General features: G+C 42.2%; 1 protein-coding gene across 1 annotated transcript in view; it reads left to right on the top strand.

Annotated features, from left to right (window-relative positions):
* The window catches only part of LOC124173100, a 107,725-nt gene that overhangs the window by 63,456 nt on the left and 19,662 nt on the right, over positions 1 to 24,607 (top strand). The window lies entirely within an intron of this gene.

Raw genomic sequence — 24,607 nt, 5'->3', positions numbered from 1 at the left:
CTTTGCTTTACCTTCCTGGCACAATCTCTCGCGTAGCAGTGATGAATGTTGTTTTGAATGTAAATTTATGCGGAAAATGTTTGTGAAAAATCTTTAGTTAGTGGTTATGGGTGTCATCTAACGCTGATTTTCCTTAATGATGCCCTATCTCGCGTAACAGTAATGAACATGTTTTGGAATTTAAATTTTTATGGATAATAATAGTGAAAATACCTTGCGCAACTGGTTGTTACTAAAGTCTAACGCTGATTTGCGTTCGTGAAGCCATGCATCCCGTAAGAAATAAAAACATATTTTAGAATACCTATTTTTATTTATAATGTTAATGAAAATAACTTACATGCCTGGTGATAGTTTTTTTTGTCTCGATAAGTCGCGTTCCTATTGCCATGTCACGCATAACGTAGAAGAAAAAGTTTTAGAATTGCTAATTTTAATGATGTTAGAAAACATTAAACTTACAGGTCTGGTGATATTTCTGTTTCACTTTATTCCGCGTTCCTATAGCCAAATAGTAGGCTGCATAATCAAATACATCTGTGGAAGTTAATCTGTCATGGAAATGGAATTGAAGTTATTACGGCCTATAAAATTATGCCTTATGCAGATGCACGCAGCAGCGTTATTATTATTTCGACAGAAAATTAATTTACATAGCATCATTCAAACGCAGAATTTGTACTTTTTACAATACTTTGTGCTCCCTTCCTCGTATTTGTGACAGTAAGACGAAGTAAAGTAATACCTTATGCATTCCTAAAATGTTCTCCACTTAACAAGAATAACAATTTCTTTCCGTCAACCTTTGTTCCAGTGAAAAGAATTAAACCATCTTTGAATTTTACTATTTTCCGAAAATACGCATGCTATTAATTTCATACTCCCGACCTTGGGATACTATACGGGTGGTTACAGTTTACTAGGAAAGTTAATGAATGTTTTCAGGCTCTCTTCAATTTACTTTACTCGTTTTTTAAGTAAGTCATTTCGAAAAGCTTTCGAATCGTACACATAACGGGAGAAAATGCAGTATTTCTCTATATTGTCATGTTTTGTCGCATTTTTGAGGTAAAAGAACACCAACATTTTCGGAATCACTGTACAGCTTTCATTAAATGAATAACTCTTATCACCTTCTATTTACGTATATTTGTATTTGGAATCTTGCGTTAAACCCGCATTTTAAATACAAACACTTAAGCCATACTTTACGTTCCAAGAACGGCAATTCCGTGTATGTACACTATGATCATTGTTTGGATAACTTACAATTTAACGTAACGCAGTATAATACTATCCAGACCTTATTATAATTCACGAAATATTTCATTTCACGCATTTTGTACCGCGTACTACTATACGTCATTTCGGAGTGTGCTGGCGAAGCTGGCTGCGGCGGGCGCTTTACTTTCCCCTGGCCGGTAAAATTGGTCCCTGGGACTTAGTGGATAGACGTACGAGGAACGGCGTTTCGAGGAGTTCACCGTCGATGGCGGTCGTGGCACATCCAAGGGTCCGCTTCCCTCCCCTCTGCACAAGCACTTTTCGGTCACATTACTCGTATGAAAATTCTTCAAACACCCACAAAATTAGACGGCGACGTAGTTACGAGGACTAACAGAGGTGGGCGCGGGGGGCGTCAGTAACCCCCGGGCGGCGAAGCCACCCTTTACTAGAAACTGCGAAGGCATCCGGAAGAAGAAGTGGCGCACCGGTGGGGGCTTCTACCCCCCCTGGGCGGCGAAGCCGCTTCTTAACGAATAACGGCGAAACAGTTACGATGACTAATCGGGGTACACCCGGGGGGGCACGCTCAACCCCCGGGTGTGGCGAAGCCCCCACTAAGCGAGGAACTGCGAACCCGTCCAGGGGAATGAGCGCGGCAGCCCCGGTTAGACTGCTTTAATCTCCGGGCGGCGTGGTGCCCACAATGAGGAATGCCGAAGTCGTCTAGAGGTCTAGGCAGCGCAGCTTTGGGGGATTCCTTACGAAGCGCAGCCGCGGTTAACGACTCTTCCCTCCGACTGACCGTGGCAGGGAACGGTGAAGCCGTTCGGGGAGGCGGCCGACCAAGCTGGCCGCGAAGTGGGTTCTTCAGGTTCGAGCCCTATATCCCCCGAGGACTTTGTGGACAGCGGTAGGAGAATGAGCGATAACGTTCCGAAGACTTTGCCGACGATGCCTGTGGTGAAGCAGCCAAGGGTCCGCTTCCCTACCCCCTGGCCGGCGAAGACGGTGCCTCTCAATTTTTGGTCATATTATTCGAATAGAAATTCTTCGGACAACCACCAACTAAGACGGCGAAGCCGAACAAGGGGATTCTATATTAAAAATTGACGCCTATCGTACGACCGATCTCTTACAAAGCTTGCAGTTACATGAAAGTATGCATTACAGTTCGGAATAAGTCAACTTAGCCGCGCCCCTCCCCCTTCCGCTCTGATCAGCGGGGATTTGGGAGCGGAGGATCAGGAAACGGCGAAGCCGTTACTAGGAGTTCGCTGGCGACGACGGACGTGGCGGGTGCTAACCCTACCCAATGGCCGGCGGATCCGGTACCTAGAACTATATGGACAAGATACAAGGAACGGCGATCCGTTCCAAGGAGTGTGCTGGAGAAGGTGGGTCGGTGTGCGCTATCCTTCCTCACTGGACGGCGAATACGGCCCCGAGGACTTTGTGCACAGAGATTCGAGGAATGACAAAGCCGTTCCAAAGAAATTGCCGGTGAAGCAGACCGTAGCGTTGTAGAGGGTGCGTTTTCCTTACCCACGCCCTTCTCTAACCCGGTAATTTTGGGAACTGAGCTTCCAAGTGGTGTTTCTGCGAAGCCGGCAGATAATCCGTTTGTGAATACCTTTAACGGAAAAAAAGAATACGTTCCATTGCCCTCGACTTATTTTCGTGGGTTGAATAATGAAAATGATTTCCATACATGCTGGCAATATTTTCAACCGGATGTTGGCAACAGATTGTTTTAATCTCCCTTTGCTACAGAGATGTAAGTAGAACAATTCAAAAAATCACATAAATTTCGATAAATGAAAGATTCGGAAAACATATATATCGTACTTTCGGCCGACCGAGTCCTTACGACGGCGGCTCAAGCGGGAGCTAACGTTCCCCCTGGACGGAAAAGGGGTTTTTGAACTAAATGGAAAGAACTTCGACGAATCAAGAGGCCGTTGCGAAGATTGCGACGCCGAAACCGGCAGTGGCGTAGCCGAGGGTTGGCTCTCGTTCTTCATTCGCGGTGAGATTATTCGTAAAAAAAATTCACCAAACACACACAAAATTAGAAGGCGAAGCCGGATCCGGGGGTTCTAAGGGGGCGGAGCCCCCTAGCGAGCTACAGCGACCCGCCACGTCCGTCGTCGCCAGCGAACTCCTAGTAACGGCTTCGCCGTTTCCTGATCCTCCGCTCCCAAATGAATCTCTATTATATACAGCGCTTCGGGTAACTGACTGACTGATGGATACAAATTCCCGACCACTTCCAGACATGGTGGAGAGCTGAAATTTGGCACGCGTGCGGGGAACCCGAAATGATTCGGAGGAAAAATCCGAAAACCGGAAGTTTCCGCCACGTGTCGACGATAGGACGACAAAATGGCCGAAATCGGGCTTTTTTCGGGGACAGTCTTTCGGTTTTTATTTTACTGCGCGCGAATGGTGTGTGCCACACGGATCGCTAATGCATTTCCTGAAAGCTGATGGACGTGGGCACGTAATTACGTAATGTTGTCAATTTCTTTTCAAGAGTATTGCAGCCAAAATGGCGTCCAAAAATTCATTTTTCTATTCAAATTTTATAACTTCCGCTCTCTTCGACTTAATTTAAGGTATAGGATAACGAAAATGATTATTATATATGCTTATAACATCTTCTACGAAATGTAGGTAACAATTTTCTTTCGTTGTCCTTGGTTACTCAGAAAAAAATTAAAATATTCCGAAAATCACCGAAAATTACGATTTCCAAAAGATTATCACATGATTTTGTCCATTATAACCTGACCGATTTCTTTCAAACTTTGTACTTACATGCTACTATGCATTGTCTTTCAGAAAACATGAACTTTTAATAAATGATTCAATGGATTTAACCGCGAAAAAATAAAAATGGCGGGCACTTCTCACTTTTTTCGGGGACTGGTTTGCTTTTTATTGTATTACTCTCGAAATATGGATGTCATAGGGCACACTTGTGTTAGATAAGACAGTAAATGAATGTGGCCATATAATTTTGTCATCTTTAAACCCCCCGAAACCCCCTAAAAAATAAAAATTTGCACATAAGTAGCTTTTTCGGTTTCTTCACGTCACAATTCCGCCGCTTTTCCAAGCCTTACCACTCATCGCTACGGAATTGATGTGGACAATTGATGACCCCTGGTAGTGCAAACCTATAAACCCCCGGTAAACCCACATACACCCCCCAAAAAATAAAAAATTTCATAAAAGTCTACTTTTTGGGTACTTTTCGTGACTAAACAACCGCCCCCAACGACTCATCCCCACGGAATTTATGTGAACGGTTGGTGACCGCCAGGAGTACACGCATATAAACCCCCGGTATCCCCCTGAAATCCCCCCTAACTGTAAAATGTGCCATTATGTCTCCTATTTGGTAACTTCTCGCAAACAATATGCCGCACTACCCGTACCCTATGAGATTTAGATACGGAATATTTGATGAGGGCGGGCCACCGTAAACCATACGGGAAAATATACCAGGAAACCTCCGAAGGAAAAATCCGAAAACCGGAAGTTTCCGCCACGTGTCGTGGCTAGGACGACAAAATGGCCGAAATCGCGCCTTTTCCGGGGACGGTCTTTCGGTTTTTATTTCACTTCGCGTGAACGGTGTGTGCCACGTGGATAGTTTATGTACGTTTTGAAAGCTGATGAATGTAGTCACGTAAATATGTAATGGTCTTAGATAATTTTAAAATAAATTGCTGCACAAATGGCGTCCGAATATGTTTTTTTCGAAACAAATTTCATAACTCCCTCTCCCCTCGTCGTAATGGCAGTTGTAGGATACTGAAAATGATTATTATATATGCTTATAACATCGTCTACGATATCTAGGTAACAATTTTCTTTCGTCGTCCATGGTTTTCCAGAAAAAAATAAAAACGTTCCCAAAATCACCGAAAATTTCGATTTTCAAAAGATTGACACAAGATTTCTTCAATGTTTTCCCGACCGATGTCTTTTAAACTCCACAATTACATACATCTGAGCATATGGTTTCCGAAAATGTAAGAATTTAATCACTGTTGCAGTCGATATAACTGCGACAAAATAAAAATGGCGGACACTACTAATTTTTTCCGGGGAGAAGTTTACTTTTTATTGTACTTCTATCGAAATATGGATGTCATAGGGGCAACTTCTCTTAGATATGATAGTAAATGCATGTGACCACATGATAAGGTCATCCTTAAACCCCCTGAAACCCCCTAAAAAATTAAAATTTGCATATAAGTAGTCTTTTCGGGTACTTTTCATCACAATTCCGCCGCTTTTCCAAGCCTTACCACTCATCGTTACAGAATTGATGTGGACGATTGATGACCCCTGGCTGTACAAACCTATAAACCCCCGGTAAACCCACACACACCCCCCAAAAAATTAAGTTTTGCCAATAAGTCTACTTTTTCGGTACTTTTCGTGACTATTCCACCGCTGGTTCTTACCCCAAGGACTCATCCCTACGGAATTTAAGTGAACGGATGATGACCGCCAAGAGTACACACATATAAACCCCCGGTATCCCCCTGAAATCCCCCAAAAATGTAAAATGTGCCATTAAGTCTCCTGTTTGGGAACTTCTCGCAAACATTACGCCGCACTACCCGTCCCCTCTGAGCTCTAGATCCGGAATATTTGGTGAGGGCGAGCCACTGTAAACCATACGGGAAAATATATCAAAAAACCCCCGATCAACTCCTGGAACCTCGCCGAAAAAAAGTAAAAATTTTAAAGTCGCTTTTCCGAGTAGTTTTCGTCACAATTTAGCCGGTGCCTCTTCTACTTATTACAACCCCCGATATCCCCGTGAAACCTCCCAGATATTTTTTGTAATAAATCGCCTCTCCGGGTAAACGATTCGTCAGAATTCCGCCACTGTTCCGGACCCCTAGGACTTATCGGCACGGAATTTATGAGAACGATTTGTGACCACTGGTTTTCACACGTATAAGACCCCCGGTATTCCGTTGGAACCCCCCGCAAAAAATGAAAACTTACCATTAAGTCTTCTTCTACGGGTACTTGTCGCCACTATTACGCCGCATTGCACTACCCTTTAAAATCATCGCCACATGATAACTGTGGACGATTGATGACCGCATGTAAAACACATTAAAACCCCCGAATCCCACTGGGCACCCCTCTCGGTGGAGAAGAACATTAATGAGGACTAAGCGGAGATGCCGCGGGGGGCTCCTCAACCCCAAGGCGGCGAAGCCGCCCCACAACGAGGAACGGCAAAGCAGTTCCGAGGAGTAACTGGCGTAGGCTAGGAGGAGCTTCAGCAACCCTCGGGCGGTGAAGCCGCCCCGATCTTCAAGCGTCGCAGCCGCTGTAGACTCCCCCCAGAAAAGAAAAGAAAATTGCAAGCCAAAATTGCAGCCAAAATGGCGTTCAAACATTTGTTTTTCTATTAAAATTTCACAACTTCCGCTCCCTTCGACTTAATTTAAGGGATAGGATAACGAAAATGATTATTATATATGCCTTTAACATCGTCTACGAAATGTAGGTAACAATTTTCTTTCGTCGTCCTTGGTTACACAGAAAAAAATTAAAATATTCCGAAAATCACCGAAAATTACGATTTCCAAAAGATTAACATAGGATTTTGTCAATTTTTACCTAACCGATTTCTTTCAAACTTCCTAGTTACATAAATCTATGCATTGTTTTTCAGAAAACATGAACATTTTATAAATTTTATGATGGATTAAACCGCGAAAAATAAAAAATAGCGGGCAATACTCACTTTTTTCAGGGACTGCTTTGCTTTTTATTGTAATACTCTTGAAATATGGATGTCATAGGGCCTACTTCTTTTTGATATGACAGTAAATGAATGTGACCATATATCATCGTCATCTCTAAACCCCCCGAAACCCCCTAATAATTAAAATTTGTATATAAGTAGCCTTTTCGGGTACTTTTCGTCACAATTCCGCCGCTTTTCCAAGCCTTTCCACTCATCGCTACGGAATTGATGTGAACGATTGATGACCCCTGGATTTACAAACCTATAAACCCCCGGTAAGCCCATATACACCCCCCATAAAAAAAATTTCTCGTATAAAAAACTTTTTGGGTACTTTCCGTGACTATTCCACCGCTGGTTCTTACCCAAACGACTCATCCCTACGGAATTTATGGAATCGGATGGTGACCGCCAGGGGTACACACATATAAACCCCCGGTTACCCCCCTGAAATCCTCCCAAATGTAAAATGTGTTCCGCCACGTGTCGTCGCTAGGATGACAAAATGGCCGAAATCGCGCTTTTTCCGGGGACCGTCTTTCGGTTTTTATTTTACTGCGCGCGAACCGTGCGTGCCATACGGATATTTAATGCATTTTTTGAAAGCTGATAAATGTGGGCACGTAATTAAGTAAATTTATTAGTTTCCATTTGAGAAAAATGCAGCCAAAATGGCGTGAAAACTGATTTTTCGAAAAAACTTTCATACCTTCCCCTCCCCTCGACTTAATTTTAGGTGTTGGATAACGAAAATGATTATTATATATGCTCATAACATCGACTACAAAATGTAGGTAACAATTTTCTTTCGTCGTCCTTGGTTACTCAGAAAAAAATTAAAGTATTCCGAAAATCACCGAAAATTACGATTTCCATAATATTAAAACAAGGTTTTATCAATTTTAACCTGACCAATTTCTTTTAAACTTTGTAGTTACATACACTTCTTTATTGTCTTTCAGAAAACATGAACGTTCAATAAATGATTCAATGGATTTAACCGCGAAAAAATAAAAATGGCGGGCACTACTCACTTTTTTCGGACTGGTTTGCTTTTTATTGTATTACTCTCGAAATATGGATGTCATAGGGCACACTTCTGTTAGATATGACAGTAAAATGAATGTGACCATATAGTATTGTCATCTTCAAACCCCCCGAAACCCCCTAAAAAATTAAAATTTGCACATAAATACCCTTTTCGGGTACTTTACGTCACAATTCCGCCGCTTTCCCAAGCCTTACCACTCATCGCTACGGAATTAATGTGGACGATTGATGACCCCTGGCAGTACAAACCTATAAACCCCCGGTAAACCCACATAGACCCCCCAAAAAATAAAAAAAATCATATAAGTCTACTTTTTGGGTACTTTTCGTGACTATTCCACCGCCCCCAACGACTCATCCCCACGGAATTTATGTGAATGGATGGTGACCGCCAGGAGTACACACATTTAAACATTGGTATCCCCCTGAAATCCCCCCAAATGTAAAATGTGTCATTTACTCTCCTATTTGGGAACTTCTCGCAAACATTACGCCGCACTACCCGTCCCCTCTGAGCTCTGGATTCGGATTATTTGGTGAGGGCAAGCCACCGTAAACCATACAGGAAAAAATACCAGAAAACCCCCGATCACCTCCTGGAACATCGCCGAAAAAAAATAAAAAAATTTAAAGTCGCCTTTCCGAATAGTTTTCGTCACAATTTAACCGGTGCTCCTACCACTTATTAAAACCCCCGATAACCCCGTGAAATCTCCCAAAAAATCTGTAATAAATCGCCTCTCCAGGTAAAAGAATCGTCAGACCACTGTTCCGGACCCCTAGGACTTATCGGCACGGAATTTATGAGAACGATTTGTGACCACTGCTTAAAACAAGTATAAAACTCCCGGTATTCCGTTGGAAGCCCCAGCAAAAAATGAAAAACTTGCCATTAAGTCTTCTTTTATGGGTACTTGTCGCCACTATTACTCCGCATTGCACTACCCTTTACAATCATCGCTACGTGATCACTGTGGACGATTAGTGACCGCATGCATAACACATTAAAACCCCCGAATCCCCCTAGGCACCCCTCTCGGTGGAGAAGAGCATTAATGAGGACTAAGCGGAGCAGCCGCGGGGGGCTCCTCAACCCCAAGGCGGCGAAGCCGCCCCACAACGAGGAACGGCAAAGCAGTTCCGAGGAGTAACTGGCGTAGGCTAGGAGGAGCTTCAGCAACCCTCGGGCGGCGAAGCCGCCCCGATGTTCAAGCGTCGCAGCCGCTGTAGACTCCCCCCATCTCAACTCACACTAAACCCAGGGCGGCGAAGCCGCCTTTCAGGGAGGAACGGCGAAGCCGCCTTTCAGGGAGGAACGGCGAAGCCGTTTCTAGGAATAAGTGGGGCGCCTCCCTTCCCCTGGCCGGCGAAGCCGGCCCCTAGCTGAGGTGCGATTATTTGAACTTTAAAAGTCTTCGAGCGACCACAAATGTAGACGGCGAAGCCGGAACCGGGGTTTTTAAGGGGCGGAGCCCCTTAACGAGCGCGCGGAGCGTGCGAGTCCTTTATATATACAGCCGGATGTGTAACTGACTGATCTACTCATGGATACAAATTCACAGCCAAAACTGTGATAGGTGTGGACATTTGACTTATTGGACGTAAAAGTAAAAAAAAATTCATCGGGAGGAAAAATCTGAAAACTCGAAAAAGTCGATTAGTTTTCGAGATATATCGACTTGAATTAACATGGGAGCCTTATGGGACTAAAACTTTTTCGCTTTTATTTCGTATTTTGAAACGTCGTAGGAACATAATATTCAATGGACGTAAACTAGATTTTTTGATTGATTTTTTGTATGGTTGTTATAACGGTGTTTTTATATTTACTATTTTTTATCATTTTTTTTAAAATTTCCAATGCTTTTCTTACGGGACTAACTTTGGAATTTTTTTTGACCAACTTGCAATAATCGTAGGACAAATTCCTTGAAACGCAAGATACTAGATTTTTTGCTTGATTTTTTGGCTATCTTGGAATATTCACAAGTCGAAAGAATTCCGAGGAATAAACGATTTTCGATTTTCCATTGTCGAGGAGACGAATATTAAATTTCGGATTTCGGCTTTGAGACTTCGGCATATGAAAATTTGGAATCTCCGTGAAAACCCTTAGAGGGTACTCCGTACCCTCACGCCCTACCCTGTTTTTCCGATAACCCTCTTGGTTAATTCATAATAAAATTCCGAAAAATATCCTGCACGTGAGAAAATCATTGTCGCCATTTTTTTGTGAAGCACACGATCTTGAATAACTTGGCAACCGTTCAAGTTAGAGGAATGAAATTTTCAGGGTAATACTATTATCAAAAAAGACAACTTTTGAAATGATAACCATTCCACTCGATCGATTCATGTGAGAGTTATATCGATACCAATCTCTTGGATACGCTTTATTCGCTAATAACTTTCTCGTTATTCGAAGTATGAATACGAAATTCAAATATAATACTATAGTTGACGTGCTTAATCTGCCAAAAGTTAAATCAAGCGGATCGAATAATTAGAAGCGAAGTTATAATCGATCCAATGGTGCATTCGATATATGTCTTTTTCAGACTTGTTTACATAGTTACGGGGATAAAATTTTTAATTATTTGCTTGGACAGCAACGTACTATACGTACATGTAAAATATTTTGTTGAGTAATGATTCCTTTGGAAGATATATCGAAATGAAATAATTTCGATAGGTCTAATTTTCTCCTTTGTTATTGACCGTAGATGCCCGAAATTTTTAGGATAGTACGTGATTGGTAATATAAGATTTCTGTTATATTTTGGTCTCCATGGCAACCATAGTTTTAACTTTATGCCGAAATATATTTTCAATGTAAAGTAAATGGGGATATATCAAAATCGTTTTTACAAATATCCTCACAAGCACACGATCTTGAAGAACTTGGCAACCGTTCAAGTAAGACAAACGAAATTGTCAGGGTAATACTATTATCAAAAAGGACAACTTTTGCAATGATAACCAATTCTCTCGATATATTAATGTGTGAGTTATATCGATACCAATCTCCTTGGATACGCTTTCTTCGCTAATAACTATGTTGTTATTCAAGATATGAAATCGTAATTCAAATGCAATACTAAAGTTGACGTGCTTAATCTGGCAAAAGTTAAATCAGGTGGATCAAATAATTAGAAGCGAAGTTATAATCGATCCAAGGGTGAATTCGATATATGTCTTTTTCAGATTTATTTGCATAGTTACGGGGATATTTTTTTTATTATTTGCTTGTAAAGCAACGTACTATACGTACATGTAAAATATTTCGATGAGTAATGATTCATAATGAAGATATATCGAAATGAAATAATATCGATATGTCTAATTTTCTCCTTTGTTATTGACCGTAGATGTCCGAAATTTTTAGGATAGTACGTGATTGGTGATATAAGATTTCTGTTATCTTTTGGTCTCCGTGGCAACCATAGTTTTAACTTTATGGCGAAATATATTTTCAATGTAAAGTAAATGGGGGTATATCAAAATCGTTTTATACAAGTTTCCTCACAAGCACACGATCTTGAATAACTTGGCAACCGTTTAAGTTAGATGAACGAAATTTTCAGGGTAATACTATTATCAAAAAGTACAACTTTTTCAATGATAACCATTCCACTCGATCGATTCATGTGAGAGTTATATCGATACCAATCTCCTTGGATACGCTTTATTCGCTAATAACTTTTTCGTTATTCAAGGTATGATTACGAAATTCAAATTTAATACTAAAGTTGACGTACTCAATCTGGCAAAAGTTAAATCAAGCGGATCGAATAATTAGAAGCGAAGATAAAATCGATCCAAGGGTGCATTCGATACATGTCTTTTTCAGACTTATTTACATAGTTACTAGGATAGAATTTTTAATGATTTGCTTATACAGCAACGTTCTTTACGTGCATGCAAATTATGTTGATGAGTAATGGTCCTTCATGAAGATATATCGAAATAAAATAATATCGATAGGTCTCATTTTCTCCTTTGTTATTGAGCGTGCCATTTTGAAATTTTTATGATAGAACGTGAATTGTGATATAAGATTTCTGTTATCTTCTTCCAATATCTAAGCCACAAACAGACGTACTTTGGTCTTTTTTATTGACAGAGCGAATGCCAATCTAGTTAGAAATTGAACTCATATGTATTCAATTGGAACATCTGTCGGAATAATAGGGATTCGTGGTAGTAATATATCTCCTTGGAACTTCCAGGAACTCATGAGCCCAATAAGGTCAATAAGAAACCAATCAAGTCTTCTTTACTGGATAATTTCATAACTCGTTTTCCCCGCGACGGAATATCAGGTTTAGGATAACGAATATTTCATTTATAAGTATATGCTCATTATGAACGACTGATGACCGCTAGCAGTACACCCATATAAACCCCAGGCATCCCCCTGAACCCCCTAAAAAATGTAAAATATGATATTTACTCTCCTTTTTGGGACATTCTGGCCGACATTACGCCGCATTGCCCGTCCCCTCACAGCTCTAGATATGGAATATTTGCTAATAGCGGGCCACTGTAAACCATGCGGGAAAATAAACCTGAAAACACTCGATCACCTCCGGGACCTTCCAGAAAAATAAAATTTATTAAGTTCTCCTTTCCGGGTAGTTTTCGTCACCATTATGCCTTGTTCCTCAAACCTTCGAGTTATTAGAACCCACGATAACCCCGTGAAACTTACCAAAAAGATTATTTTCTGAAAGCTCGCCTATTTCGGTATTTATCGTCAGAATTCCCCCACTGTTCCAGACCCCTACGACTTATCGGCACGGAATAAATGAGAACGATTGGTGACCACTGGTTGATCACAATTATAAAAACCCCGGTATTCCGTTGAAACCCCCCATAAAAATTAAATTTGCCATTAGGTCTTCTTTTATGTGTACTTGTCGACGACATTACGCTGCATTGCCCTACCCTTTCCAATAATCACTATAGAATCAAATTGGACTACTGTACCTTATACTATTTTATGCATATTAAGTGCAGTATACCACTGCCAAGGAGTGCCACCGATCAGAGGCGCAGCGAGGTGGTTTTGGGGGATAACATCCCCCACCCCGGAGCTCACAGATCCCTCGGAAGGGCGTAAAAATCGCCAATTCGAACCATTTATCTCAATTTTTTCCGGCGGAGGCGGCCGGAAGGCCTACGCACCTCCCGCTAACCCTGCGGGTATGCAATACCACCAAGCCCCCCAGCATTAGCTGTGCCTGAAACCCCCCCTAGCCTTAATTCCTAGCTACCCCTTGCCATAAATCATGCGATTAATAAATATGATTAATCTCGGCAAATGAAAGATTAGATCGAAAGATATGCTGAACAAGGAAAGATATGAATGCAACTATGTACTGTTTTCAACACATTCTCCTAATATATACTTCAGAGATCTTAGGGGAATTTTAATCATTCAATTAAAATAAAAGAGTTAAATAACACACTGAATTCAATGCAATGTGCACTCTATTGTTGTCCCGTCCCGAATAACTGTTTATTTATTTAACGTCTTACTTCATAGCAACAATGCAAAACTGCCAATCTGGAAAGCGTCAGCGGTGCTGAGAGGTACCTACCCTCCGTGCACTCACGCGTAGGAGTTAGGGACGAGTGTTTGGGGTACAGGAATTTCGGAGAGTGAACCGATTATCAATGAAGACACATGAAATGTATGGAACTCTCCGTTGACGCTACCTCTACTCTCAGGCAAGCGCTCGATTTTTACCATGGAGTGGAAGTGAAAGCGGTTTTGAAGTAGCGATATAACTTTTCGAGGGGAGTTTAAATAACTTCATTCAAATTAAGTAGTTAAACAACACACTGATTTAAATGAAATGTGCACTCTATTGTTGTTCCAACCGGAATAACTGCGTATTTATTCCACGCATTACTACATAACAGAAAGTCCAAACGACCAATTTGGACCACAATAATCCGCGTTACGGTGATGAAAATGGTTTTGAATTAAAATTGTTATTGTTAATGTTGTATATAAAAAAGCCCAACTGGCTGTCGCACCCATACTGCTTTGCTTTCCTGGTACAATACCCCGCGCAGCAGTGGTGAATGTGGTTTTGAATGTAAATTTATGTGGAAAATGTTTATGAAAAAATCTTCAGTGAGTGGTTGCGGGTTTGGTCTAACTAACACTGCTCTTTCTTCTTGATGCCCTCTCTTGCGTAACAGTGATGTACATATATGTTTTGGAATTTAAATTTTTATGGATAATGATAGTGACAACAATGCCGAACAACCTAAGTGGACCACAATATTTGGAATTACGGTTATGAAAATGGTTTTGAATTAAAATTTTTAAGGTTTAAATTTCTGTCTGGATTTTTCGCGTTCCTATTGCCACCTCTCGCGTGAATATAGTCGAAGTAATTAACGATCAAAGTGTGCATTCCATAGATTCCTTCAGATTTATTTACATTGCGATTGCCAATTTAATTAGAAATTGAACCCGTGTTTATTCAATTGGCACATCTGTCGGAATAATATGGATTCGTGGTAGTAATAGGTCCAAGTCCAAGTATATTTCTCGTTATTGTTTTCCGCAGTTCCCAGCTTTGCAGCTGTCTCCTGGGTGTTTCGTTTAGTAATGTTGCAGGCAGATTAGTTGATCACGTTTTACAGATTAAAAGAGTCATGGCATAATAATACTGGACAGGGAATTAGCGGATAGGGATATGGGAAGGGTTGAGGGCACATTTGCGGAGGAGGTGTTTGGTTTCAGCGGAGGTTCGTAGTCCCAAAGATTTTTTAACAGTGCATTATTTGTTTTATCAAATATAAGGGAAAATTTTTCTAGAGCAGATTTAAGTTTCGCTTGAAAGTGGTAGTAATACATCTCCTTGGAACATGCCATTTATAATTTAGTGTGATAGAAAGATATTTCAAACGGCATAAACAATATTGACGGTCGTCAAGGGGACAGTAAGCGAAACACGATAAAATTGAACATTTATTGGATGTTTATTTCTAAATTAAGTGTAAATCAGATAGAAAAGGAAATGGTACTGCAGGAATAAGAAAGTGCAATTCTTTTTCTTTCAAATGACATGTGGCTTAGTTTAATGTGACCATTATCACTTAATTTAATATGCAAAAACAAATACGTTTGTAGGCATTTAAAATTTAATTTACATGTATTTCTTATGGAGTTGACTCATGGGACATTACCTGCCCGATATTTTTCTCTATTAGTGCGATGAAGTGTACGGTATTTATAGTAAATCCATCCTTAGCCAACACAAACAAACTGAATGGTTTACCATGTGATAAAACGTGTAACGTAAAATTGTGTATATGTGAAAAACAAAGTTTTCCAATATTTGGAACATGCCATTTATAATTTAGTGTGATATAAAGATGATGAAAACGGCATTAACAGTATTGATGGTCGTCAAGGGGACAGTAAGCAAAAAACGCTCAAATTGAACCTTGTTGGGATATTTATTTATAAATTCAGTGTAAATCAGGTATAAAACGAAATGGAACTGCAGGAATAAGAAAGTGCAATTCTTTTTCTTTCAAATGATACGTGGATTGACTTAATGAGACCATTATCAGTAATCATAATACCGAAAAGCAAAGACGTCTGCAGGCAATAAACATTAAATTTACATTTATTTCTTATTTAAATGACTCATGGCACATTCCAGGGATTCGTGAGCGCAAGAAGGTCAATGAGAAACCAATGAACACCTCTTTACTGGAAAACTTTCATAACTCCTAATCCCCGTGACGTAATATCAGGTGTAGGATAACGAAAATGATATTTATATATGCTCATAACATGTTATACGAATAGAAGTTAAGTTTCTTTCAACGTCCTTGATTACTCAGAAAAAGTTAAAATATGGAAAAAAAAGTGTGGACACTACTCATTTGTTTCCCGCGACTGTCTCACTTTTTACTGTATTACTCTCAAAATATGGATGTCATAGGGGTGACCTCAGTTAGATATGATAGTAAATAAATGGGACCATATAATACCGTCATCTTCAAACCCGCTGAAACACCCTCAAAAATTAAATCATGCATATAAGTCTCCTTTTCGGGTACTTATCGTCACTATTCCGCAGCTTTTCCAACCCCTACCACTCATCGCCACGGAAATGACGTTCACGATTGGTGATCACTGGCAGTGGAAACCTATTAATCCCAATACACCTCCAAAAAAATTGAATTTTGTATTTGGAAGTCTACTTTTTGGGTACTTTTTGTCACAATTCCACCGCTGATCCCTACCCTCACGACTCATCCCTACGGAATTCATGTGAACGACTAGTGACAACTAGCAGTACACCCAAATAAACCCCAGGCATCCCCCTGAAACCCCTCAAAAATGTAATATGCGACATTAACTCTCCATTTTGGGACTTTCTGGCCGATATAACGCCGTACTGCCCGTCCCCTCATAGCCCTAGATTTGGAATATTTGCTAATGGCGGGCAACCGTAAACCATACGGGATAAAACCTGAAAACCACCGATCACATTCTGGAACCTCCCAGAAAAATTAAATTTTTTAAAGTCGGCTTTCCGGGTAGTTTTCGTCACCATTCAGCCCGTGTTCCCCAACCCTATGAGTTATTAAAACCCCCGACAACCCCTTGAAACTTCCCTAAATATTATTTTCTGAAAGGTCACCTATTTGGGTATTTATCGTCAGAATTCCGCCACTGTTCCGGATCCCTACGACTATCGGCACGGAATTAATGAGATCAATTTGTGACCCCTGGTTGAAAACAAATATGACACCCACAGTATTTTTTTTAAACCTCCCCAATTACACAAACCTAAAAATTGAAATTTGTCATTAGGTTTTCTTTTATGGGTACTGGTCGCCGCAATTACGTCGCATTGCCCTACCCTTTTCAATCACCACTACAGAATCAATGTGGATTATCGTTGACCTCATGAATCACACACATTAAAACCCCTGCATCCAACTGGAGCCCCCCTCGGAGGAGGAGACCCGTAATGGGGGCTAAGTGGAGCAGCAGCGGGGGGGGCTCCTCACCACCGAGGCGGCGAAGCCGCCCTTCAACTAACTGGCGAAGCTAGGGGGCGTAAGTAACCCTTTGGCGGCGATGCCGCCCTTTACTAGAAACGGTAAAGCCGACCCAAGGAACAAGCGGCGCAGCCGCTGGTGGCTTCCTCCACCCCCTTTTCAGTTCTGAACTATTCTGAACTGTCACTGCCCTCTAGGCGGCAAAGCCAACCCCTGTAGAGGAATGGCAAAGTCGATGCCTCTCCGAGGACTGAGGGAAGTACCCTGGGGGGGCATACTCTTCCCCTTGGCGGCGAAGCCACCGCTTAACGAGGAACGGCAAAGCTATTCCGAGGAATGAGAGCGGCAGCCGCGGTAGGACTCCCTTAATCGTGGCGCGTGGCGCCCCCAACAAGGAATGACCACGCTGTGTTGAGGTCTGTGTATTGTAGCTCTAGGGGACTCCCTTGTCCCTGGGCGGCGAAGCTATCCCTGAAACGAGGATCGGCGAAGCCACGGTACAACCGCGGGTAGCGACTCTCCCCTCCCACCGACCGCGGCAGGGAACGGCGAAGCGGCTCGGGGAGGCGACCGACCAAGCTGGCCGCGAAGTGGGTTCGAGCCCTAGAGTCCCCGGAGACTTAATGGGCAGACGTTCGATGAACAGCAAAGCTGTTACGAGGAGTTAACCGGGAATGGCGGTAGTGACGCATCCAAGGGTCCGCTTCCCTCCCCTCTGTACAAGCACTTCGCGGTCAGATTGCTCTTATAAAATTCTTCAAACACCCACAAAATTACTCGGCGACGGCCGTTACGAGGACTAACTGGCGTAGGCGCGGGGGCGTCAGTAACCCTCGGGCGGCAGAGCCGCCCTTTACTATATACTGTGAAGCCGCCCATTGAACTTTCAGGCTTCTAACACCCCTGGGCGGTGAAGCCGCACCTTAACGAATAACGGCGAAACAGTTACGAGTTTGAAGCGGGGTACCCCCGGGGGGCACACTTAACCTGACCTTAACCTCGTTGAGAGGCGACAAAGCCGCCTCTCAACGAGGAACTACGACGCCGTCCCGGGGAATGAGCGTGGCACCCGCGGTAAGACTCCTTTATCTCCGGGCGGCGTGGTGCAGCCTACGAGGAACGGCGACGCCGTCCAGAGGCCTTAGCAGCGCAGCTTCGGGGGATTCCCTTGCCCATGGGGGGCGATGCTATCTCTGAAACGAGGATGGGCGTAGCCGCGGTTAGTGATTCTTCCCTCCGACCGTCCGCGGCAGGGAACGGCGAAGCGGTCGAGGGGGGCGGCGAACCTTGGTGGCCGCAAAGGATTTTCTAGGGGTTCGATCCCTTTTGCCCCGGAGGGCTTTGTGGGCAGCGGTAGGAGGATGGGCGATGACGTTCCGAAGACTTTGCCGACGATGCTGGTGGTGGAGCAGCCAAGGGTCCGCTTCTCTACCCCCTGGCCGGCAAAGCCGGCCCATATCACTTTTTGGTCAGAATTTTCTAATAGAAATTCTTTGGACAACCACATTCTAAGACAGTGAAGCCGAATCAGGGGATTCTAAGTTAAAGATGGAAGCTGACCTTACGACCGATTTCTTATGAAGTTTGCATTTACAAAAAATTATGCATTCCATTTCGGAAAAGAGTGAACTTGGCCGCGGGGTCCTCCCATCCCCTCTGGTCACTGGATTAATAAGAGCGGAGCTTCTAGGAACGGCGAAGCCGTTACGTGGAGTTCACTGGCGACGACGAACGTGGCGGGTGCTATCTTTCCCATTGGCCGCTGAAGCCGACACCTAGAACTTTATGGACTGAGCTACGAGGAACATCAAACCGTTCCGAGGAATGTGCTGGAGAAGGTGAGTGCGGTGTGCGCTATCCTTCCTCACTAGACGGCGAAGACGGCCCCGAGGACTTTGTGCACAAAGCTTCGAGGAACGACAAAGCCGTTCCGAAGAATATGCCGGCGAAGCAGACCGTAGCGTAGAAGAGGGTTCGTTTTCCTCCCTTCCCCCCATTCCCGAACCCGGTAATTTTGGGAACGGAACTTCCAATGGGTGTTTCTGCGAAGCCAGCAGAAAATCCGTCTGTGAATACTTTTTATGGAAAAATATAATACGTTTCATTGCCCTTGACGTAGTTTCGTGGGTTGAATAATGAAAATGATTACTATATATACTGTCAATGTCATCAACTGATTTCTGGCAACAGGTTGTTTTCATCCCCTCCTGTTAAAGAGATAAATGTTAAACAATGCCAAAAATCACATAATTTCGATTTATAAAAGATTCACAAAACATATATAGTACTTTCGGCGAACGAGTCCTTACGAAGGTGGCTACAACGGGTGCTACCATTTTCCCTGGACGGAAAATGGATGTTTAGGACTTAGTGCACAGAGCTTCGACGCATAACGAGGCCATTACGAAGATTGCGACGCCGAAGACGATCGTGGCGTAGCCGAGGGTTCGTTTTCGTTCACCATTTGCGGTCAAATGATTGGAATAAAAAATTCTCTAGACAAAAAAAAATAGACGGCGAAGCCGGATCCGGGGGTTCTAAGGGGGCGGAGCCCCCTAGCGAGCTACAGCGAGTCCTATCTATATACAGCCGGCGTGGTGACTGACTGACTCATGGATACAAATTCCCAGCCAATTCCAGAAGTGCTGGAGAGCTGAAATTTGGCACGCGTGCGGGGAACCCGAAATGATCCGGAGGAAAAATCCGAAAACCGGAAGTTTCTGCCACGTGTCGTCGCTAGGACGACAAAATGGCCGAAATCGCGCCTTTTCCGGGGACCGTCTCTCGGTTTTTATTTTACTGCACGCGAACGGTACGTGCTATGCGAATGCTTAATGCACGCTTTGAAAGCTAATAAACGTGAGCACGTAATGATACAATGTTATTAGCATCTTTTAAAGAAAATGACTGCCAAAATGGCGTCCAAAAATTGGTTTTTCGAAAATAATTTCATTCCTTCTGCTCCCGTCGACTTATTTTCAGGTGAATGATAACAAAAATGATTATTATATATGCTTACATAATTTTCCATTTAACCTAAGCAACAATTTGTCTTTGTGACCACTGGTTGTCGAGAAAAAAATTAAAATATGCCAAAAATCACCAAAAAGTACAATTTCCATAAGTTTATCACAAGATTTCGTCCGGTTTTACACGACCGATTTTGTTAGGACTTAGTTAATACATGAAGCTATGCATTTCCTTTCAGAAATTGTGAACATTTTAACAAAATTGCCATCGATAAACCAGCAAAAAATTAAAAATGGCGGACACTTCCAATTTCTCCCGGGATATTGTTTACTATTTATCGTTACATAGGCGAAACATTTCCGTCACACGAAACGTTGTCATATATATTGAAAGCCAATAAATGTTGCCACCTACTTATGTAATTTTTGAAGTTAATTTCTAAGTAAAACGCTTTCAAAATGGCGTACAAAAATCGATTTCTTGGAAAATATTTTATATTTTCCACTGCCGTTGGCCTAATTTTGTGAGTAGGACAACGAAAATGATTATTATACATGCTCATAACATCGTTTACGAAATATAGGTAACAATTTTCTTTCGTCGTCCTTGGTTACTCGGAAAAAAATTAAAATATTCCGAAAATCACCGAAAATTACGATTTCCAAAAGTAACACAAGATTTTGTCAATTTTTACCTGACTGATTTCTTTCAAACTTTGTAGTTAAAAACAACTATACATTGTCTTTCATAAAACATAAACATTGTCTAAATGATTCAATGGATTAAACCGCGAAAAAATAAAAATGGCGGGCACTACTCACTTTTTTCAGGGACTGGATTGCTTTTTATTGTATTACTCTCGAAATATGGATGTCACAGGGCATACTTCTTTTAGATATGACAGTAAATGAATATGACCATCTAGTATCGTCATCTTTAACCCCCCCCCGAAACCCCCTAAAAAATTAAAATATGCATATAATTAGCCTTTTCGGGTGCTTTCGTCACAATTCCGCCGCTTTTCCAATCCTTACCACTCAACGCTAAGGAATTGATGTGGACGATTGATGACGGCTGGCAGTAAAAATCTATAAACCCCCTGTAAACCCACATACACCCCCCCCCCCCCCAAAAAATAAAATTTTGCACATAAGTCTACTTTTTGGGTACTTTTCGTGACTATTCCACCGCCCCCAACGACTCACCCCCGCGGAATTTATGTGAACGGATGGTGACCACCAGGAGTACACACATTTAAACCCCCGGTATCCCCCTGAAATCCCCCCCCCAATTGTAAAATGTGCTTTAGCCTCCTATTTGGTAACTTCTCGCAAACATTACGCCGCACTACCCGTCCCCTCTGAGCTCTAGATCCGGAATATTTGGTGAGGGCGAGCCACCGTAAACCATACGGGGAAAAATACCAGAAAACCCCCGATCACCTCCTGGAACATCGCCGAAAAAAAAAATAAATTTTAAAGTCGCCTTTCCGAATAGTATTCGTCACAATTTAACCGGTGCCCCTACCACTTATTAAAACCCCCGATAACTCCGTGAAACCTCCCAAAAATGTCTAATAAATCGCCTCTCCAAATAAAAGAATCGTCAGACGGACCCCTAGGACTTATCGGCACGGAATATTTTAGCACGATTTGTGACCACTAGTTTAACACAAGTATAAAACCCCCGGTTTCCCGTTGGAACCTCCCGCAAAAAAATGAAAAACTTGACATTAAGTCTTCTTTTATGGGTACTTGTCGCCACTATTACTCCGTATTGCACAACCCTTTACAATCATCGCTACGTGATCACTGTGGACGATTGGTGACCGCATGCATAACACATAAAAACCCCCGAATCCCCCTGGGCACCCCTCTCGGTGGAGAAGAGCATTAATGAGGATTAAACGGAGCAGCCGCGGGGGGGCTCCTCGACCCCAAGGCGACGAAGCCGCCCCACAACAAGGAACGGCGAAGCCATTCCGAGGAGTAACTGGCGTAGGCGAGGGGGAGCTTCGCTAACCCTCGGGCGGCGAAGCCGCCCTTCAGCGAGGCACGGCGACGTCGTTTCGAGGAATGAGTGGGGCGCCTCCCTACCCCCTGGCCGGCCAAGCCGGCCCCTAGCTTAGGTGAGATTATTCGAACTTTAAAAGTCTTCGAGCGACCACAAATGTAGACGGCGAAGCCGGAACCGGGGTTTTAAGGGGCGGAGCCCCTTAACGAGCGCGCGGAGCGTGCGAGTATACATATGTTCATGATCACATGAACAACAACTAAGACTCCCTCTCTTGGGAGGTTCATACATCAACCAAACAAAAGAACAATAATACAAAACAAGATAACACACTATACAACATCTTCCCCTTTAAAAAAGAAACTATTATATTACTACACACAACAATCAGCAGACAAAGTCTTTAAACTTACTTGGCCATTTGACTTGTCTGCCAGACCTCGTATTAACTACAGGACTACTCTTCTGAAGAGAGAATGGCTCTCCCCTTGCTGACCCATTCAGATTACTCTTCTGAAGGGAGACTGGCTCTCCCCTTGCTGACACATTCACTTCATTTCTTTTGTACACTCCCCTTCCTTCCTCACCCTCAACCACATACGATCTGGGAGTTTGACCCTTTTCCAAAATAGTTCCCGGTACCCAAATGGAGTTTGGTTTCTTTTGAAACATGACCTTTTGACCCACCCGGTACTGGGGATGGGATTTTGCAGACCAGTCATAATACTCCTTTGATTTATATTTATTCTCCTGGAGAATGGGACGATCTTTATCATATGTAATCTTTGGAATCAAAGCTTGGAAACTACACGGTATATTCGTGCGCAAATTTCTGCTCATTAGATTTGATGCAGGGGAGTGAACTTTGCCTCTAGGAGTGTTTCTGAAATTTAAAAGTGCTAAGTAGGGGTCTTCATTTGAATCCAATGCCTTCTTAAAAATCTTTTTAATAGACTTCACTCCGCTCTCAGCTAAACCGTTTGACTTTGGATAGTGGGGGCTGGAGAGAACATGAAGAAATTCCCACTCTTTAGCAAATTTCTTAAACATTTCAGAGTCAAAACATAATGCCCCATCTGTATACACAACCATGGGAATACCATGCCTAGCAAAGATCGATTTCATTTTCTCCACCACCGTAATAGTCCTTAAATTGTCCAAGGTAGTTACTTCAACAAAGTTAGGCAGAGCATCAACCACTACCAAATAATATTTTTGATAGAGTTCAAATATATCACATCCTACTTCTGACCAAGGCAATTGGGGTAGTTTTTTGTACTTCAAAACATTTTTTGATTTGTTATCCTGAAATTTAAGACAAGTTGGACAAGACTTGACAAATTTCTTAATGTCTTGCCCACATCCTAACCAGAACATGGACATTTCAGCACGACTCATCATTCTGTTAATACCAGGGTGACCTGTATGTAATTTTTTCAGCATTTCAATTTTTAAAGAACAAGGAATTACAATTCTATCACCCCTAAAAACCATTCCTTTTACCAAAACCAGTTCATCCTTAAATTCAAAATAGGCCCTACAATCAGAATCAACATCTTTGAAGTACTGAGGCCATCCATTAGAAATGTAAGTCTTGAGTTTACAATACACAGTATCATTGGAAGCATGCTTTGAGATCAGCTCCCAATTCTCCCTTGTCACCGGCAGATTTTCCAACAGCAGTGCTACCTGCATTTCCACATCATCATCAAATTGGGTATCAACATCACAACTTTCAGCACAAAAATCCCTTGACAAAGTATCAGCAATGAACAAGTATTTACCTGGAGTATGCACTGCATTGAGACGGTATGGCTGCAGCTTTAGCATCATTCTTTGTAACCTTGATGGAATTCTGTGAAGTGGTTTGTTGAATAATCCAATTAATGGTTTATGATCAGTTTCCACCCTGACATAATCCTTTCCTAAAATATACTGATTGAATTTTTCTGCACCAAAGCAAATGGCTAATAATTCCTTCTCAATCTGGGAATATCTACTTTGAGTGTCAGTCAAAGCACGAGAAGGATAAGCTATAGGCCGACCCTCCTGAAGCAATGTTGCCCCAATCCCTATTGAACTTGCGTCAACACTCAATGTTAGGTCTAAATTAGGATCATAAAAACCCAATACTGGTGCCTTCGTTAATGCAGCCTTCAGATCACCAAATGCTTTATCCTGATGCTCACTCCAAACAAAATAAATGTCATTTCTTAACAATTCCCTCAGCGGAGCACTCCTCACTGAAAAATTTGGTATAAATTTGGACGCATAATTAAACATACCTAAAATTCTTTGCAATGACTTTTTATCAGTGGGAGGTTTCAAGGCATTAATTGCTTTTACTTTCTCTTTATCAATTGACATTCCCTGTGAATCAAATGTATGGCCTAAGAAAGTTATTTTATCAGCCAAGAAAACACACTTTGTGCAATTGAATTTAATACCATTAGCCTTTGCTGCCTCCAGCACCTTAATTAAAACCTGCATAACTTCCTCTTTTGTATCTCCCCA

This window comes from Ischnura elegans (genome assembly GCF_921293095.1).
Source record: "Ischnura elegans chromosome 13 unlocalized genomic scaffold, ioIscEleg1.1 SUPER_13_unloc_4, whole genome shotgun sequence".
NCBI lineage: Eukaryota > Metazoa > Arthropoda > Insecta > Odonata > Coenagrionidae > Ischnura > Ischnura elegans.
This window is presented reverse-complemented; position numbering and strand designations above follow the sequence as displayed.